The sequence below is a fragment of the Gasterosteus aculeatus genome, unplaced genomic scaffold (assembly GCF_964276395.1).
Source record: "Gasterosteus aculeatus unplaced genomic scaffold, fGasAcu3.hap1.1 HAP1_SCAFFOLD_43, whole genome shotgun sequence".
Classification (NCBI taxonomy): domain Eukaryota; kingdom Metazoa; phylum Chordata; class Actinopteri; order Perciformes; family Gasterosteidae; genus Gasterosteus; species Gasterosteus aculeatus.
Window position 1 is genome coordinate 15001 of NW_027554900.1, and position 5000 is coordinate 20000.

Sequence of the window (5000 nt, forward strand, 5' to 3'; positions counted from 1 at the left end):
TTTTTTTAGCTCACATCACTGGGCCACCAGGTCGCAGATTTCAGAAACCTGGTTTTCGGAAACAGAGATCTCCAGGACAGGGCCCCGAGCTTCGGGGGGAGCGTTCCCCAGCTGGACCTAAGCATAGTGGGCCAGGCCCCGGGCGGAAAGACGCTCCTGGAGCCGAGATACAGGGGTGGCCCCCCGCGCGACTTACCCGATTTCGGAGCACTATTTTCGGACAGTGATGGCAGAGCAGTGGGTGTACCGCATGGAGGAAAATAACAGCTCCAGAGAGCGGCAGAGACCAGACCAAGTCCCAGAACGGCACACTATTCCCGGACAGTGATGGCAGACCAGCAGGTGTACCGCATGGATGAATAAAGAGCTCCAGAGAGCGGCAGAACCCAGACCAAGTCCCAGAACGACACACTATTCCCGGACAGTGATGGCAGAACAGCAGGTGTACCCCATGGATGAATAAAGAGTTCCAGAGAGCGGCAGAACCCAGACCAAGTCCCAGAACGACACACTATTCCCGGACAGTGATGGCAGACCAGCAGGTGCAGTGGATGGATGAATAAAGACCTCCAGAGAGCGGCAGAGACCAGACCAAGTCCCAGAACGACACACTATTCCCGGACAGTGATGGCAGACCAGCAGGTGTACATGATGGATGAATAAAGAGCTCCAGAGAGCGGCAGAGACCAGACCAAGTCCCAGAACGACACACTATTCCCGGACAGTGATGGCAGAACGGCAGGTGCAGTGGATGGATGAATACAGAGTTCCAGAGAGCGGCAGAGACCAGACCAAGTCCCAGAACGACACACTATTCCCGGACAGTGATGGCAGAACAGCAGGTGTACCGCATGGATGAATAAAGAGTTCCAGAGAGCGGCAGAGACCAGACCAAGTCCCAGAACGACACACTATTCCCGGACAGTGATGGCAGAACGGCAGGTGTACCGCATGGATGAATAAAGAGTTCCAGAGAGCGTGATATCCCTGACCATGACCCAGAACGACACACTATTCCCGGACAGTGATGGCAGAAAGGCAGGTGTACCGCATGGATGAATAAAGAGTTCCAGAGAGCGGCAGAGACCAGACCAAGTCCCAGAACGACACACTATTCCCGGACAGTGATGGCAGACCAGCAGGTGTACCGCATGGATGAATAAAGAGTTCCAGAGAGCGTGATATCCCAGACCATGACCCAGAACGGCACACTGTTCCCGGACAGTGATGGCAGAACAGCAGGTGTACCGCATGGATGAATAAAGAGCTCCAGAGAGCGGCAGAGACCAGACCAAGTCCCAGAACGACACACTATTCCCGGACAGTGATGGCAGAACAGCAGGTGCAGTGGATGGATGAATAAAGAGCTCCAGAGAGCGGCAGAGACCAGACCAAGTCCCAGAACGACACACTATTCCCGGACAGTGATGGCAGAACAGCAGGTGTACCGCATGGATGAATAAAGAGCTCCAGAGAGCGGCAGAGACCAGACCATGACCCAGAACGGCACACTATTCCCGGACAGTGATGGCAGAACAGCAGGTGTACCGCATGGATGAATAAAGAGCTCCAGAGAGCGGCAGAGACCAGACCAAGTCCCAGAACGACACACTATTCCCGGACAGTGATGGCAGAAGAGCAGGTGTACCGCATGGATGAATACAGAGCTCCAGAGAGCGGCAGAGACCAGACCAAGTCCCAGAACGGCACACTGTTCCCGGACAGTGATGGCAGAACGGCAGGTGTACCGCATGGATGAATAAAGAGTTCCAGAGAGCGTGATATCCCAGACCATGACCCAGAACGACACACTATTCCCGGACAGTGATGGCAGACCAGCAGGTGTACCCCATGGATGAATAAAGAGTTCCAGAGAGCGGCAGAACCCAGACCATGACCCAGAACGGCACACTGTTCCCGGACAGTGATGGCAGAAGAGCAGGTGTACCGCATGGATGAATACAGAGCTCCAGAGAGCGGCAGAGACCAGACCAAGTCCCAGAACGGTACACTATTCCCGGACAGTGATGGCAGAACAGCAGGTGTACCGCATGGATGAATAAAGAGCTCCAGAGAGCGGCAGAGACCAGACCAAGTCCCAGAACGACACACTATTCCCGGACAGTGATGGCAGAACGGCAGGTGCAGTGGATGGATGAATACAGAGTTCCAGAGAGCGGCAGAGACCAGACCAAGTCCCAGAACGACACACTATTCCCGGACAGTGATGGCAGAACGGCAGGTGTACCGCATGGATGAATAAAGAGTTCCAGAGAGCGGCAGAGACCAGACCATGACCCAGAACGACACACTATTCCCGGACAGTGATGGCAGAACAGCAGGTGTACCGCATGGATGAATAAAGAGTTCCAGAGAGCGTGATATCCCAGACCATGACCCAGAACGACACACTATTCCCGGACAGTGATGGCAGAACAGCAGGTGTACCGCATGGATGAATAAAGAGTTCCAGAGAGCGTGATATCCCAGACCATGACCCAGAACGACACACTATTCCCGGACAGTGATGGCAGAACAGCAGGTGTACCGCATGGATGAATAAAGAGTTCCAGAGAGCGTGATATCCCAGACCATGACCCAGAACGACACACTATTCCCGGACAGTGATGGCAGAACAGCAGGTGTACCGCATGGATGAATACACAGTTCCAGAGAGCGGGAGATCCCGGCCGATGTCCGATGACGAAGCACTGTATGGGACACTTTGAAGGAAGGGTCGGTCTCCTGGATGAAAAGAACTTTAATTTTCTGACTTAAAATACGGAGTTAAAGTTTCCAGTCGGGACGATAAGGAGGGCAAAAAAACCCGGACTTTTTTGGCTCCGTCAGAAACTAAGTAAAAGTCGGACTATGTGAAGGAAAGCTCAGAAAATGCCTGGAGAATTTTGAGCGGACCGGAAAAAAAAAGTTCCAGCTGACATCACTGGGCCACCAGGTCGCAGATTTCAGAAACCTGGTTTTTGGAAACACAGGGCTCCAGGGCTGAGACCCGGGCTTCGTGGGGAGCGTTCCCCAGCTGGGCCTAAGCATCTTCGGACAACTTTGGGCGGAAAAGCGGGTTCGGGAACCGGGATATGGGGCGGGTTACGCGGCGTGACCTGCCCGAGTGCAGTGCACTATTCCCGGACACTCATCTACTTAAAATCCCCCTGATTACCTGCCAGAACAGAGCAGATCCAGAGAGCGGTATTTCACGGCAGCTATCCGATGATGAAGCGCTGTTGTCGGACACTGATGGCAGAACAGCAGGTGCAGTGGATGAAGGAAATAATCAGAACACAGTTCCAGAGAGCGGGATATGCCAGACCATGTCCCAGTACGGGACACTATTCTCGGATGCTGATGCCAGAACAGCAGGTGCAGTGGATGAAGGAAATAAACAGAACACAGTTCCAGAGAGCGGGAGATCCCAGACCATGTCCCAGTACGGGACACTATTCTCGGATGCTGATGCCAGAACAGCAGGTGCAGTGGATGAAGGAAATAAACAGAACACAGTTCCATGGAGCGGGAGATCCCAGACCATGTCCCAGTACGGGACACTATTCTCGGATGCTGATGCCAGAACAGCAGGTGCAGTGGATGAAGGAAATAAACAGAACACAGTTCCATGGAGCGGGAGATCCCAGACCATGTCCCAGTACGGGACACTATTTTCGGATGCTGATGTCAGAACAGCAGGTGCAGTGGATGAAGGAAATAATCAGAACACAGTTCCAGAGAGCGGGATATGCCAGACCATGTCCCAGTACGACACACTATTCTCGGATGCTGATGTCAGAACAGCAGGTGCAGTGGATGAAGGAAATAATCAGAACATAGTTCCAGAGAGCGGGATATGCCAGACCATGTCCCAGTACGGGACACTATTCTCGGATGCTGATGCCAGAACAGCAGGTGCAGTGGATGAAGGAAATAAACAGAACACAGTTCCATGGAGCGGGAGATCCCAGACCATGTCCCAGTACGGGACACTATTCTCGGATGCTGATGTCAGAACAGCAGGTGCAGTGGATGAAGGAAATAAACAGAACACAGTTCCATGGAGCGGGAGATCCCAGACCATGTCCCAGTACGGGACACTATTCTCGGATGCTGATGTCAGAACAGCAGGTGCAGTGGATGAAGGAAATAAACAGAACACAGTTCCATGGAGCGGGAGATCCCAGACCATGTCCCAGTACGGGACACTATTCTCGGATGCTGATGTCAGAACAGCAGGTGCAGTGGATGGATGAAATAAACAGAACACAGTTCCATGGAGCGGGAGATCCCAGACCATGTCCCAGTACGGGACACTATTCTCGGATGCTGATGTCAGAACAGCAGGTGCAGTGGATGAAGGAAATAATCAGAACACAGTTCCAGAGAGCGGGATATGCCAGACCATGTCCCAGTACGGGACACTATTCTCGGATGCTGATGTCAGAACAGCAGGTGCAGTGGATGAAGGAAATAATCAGAACATAGTTCCAGAGAGCGGGATATCCCAGACCATGTCCCAGTACGGGACACTATTCTCGGATGCTGATGTCAGAACAGCAGGTGCAGTGGATGGATGAATTAAACAGTTCCAGAGAGCGTGATATCCCGGCAGTTATCCGATGAAGAAGCGCTATTGTCGGACACTGATGGCAGAACAGCAGGTGCAGCGGATGGATGAAATAAACAGTTCCATGGAGCGGTATTTCCCGACAGATATCCGATGACGAAGGACCACTTGGGACGCTTTGAAGGAAGGGTCGGTCTCCTGGATGAAAAAGACTTTAATTTTCTGACTTAAAAAAAAAGTTAAAGTTTCCAGTCGGGACGATAAGGAGGGCAAAAAAACCCGGACTTTTTTGGCTCCGTCAGAAACTAAGTAAAAGTCGGACTATGTGAAGGAAAGCTCAGAAAATGCCTGGAGAATTTTGAGCGGACCGGAAAAAAAAAGTTCCAGCCGACATCACTGGGCCACCAGGTCGCAGATTTCAGAAACC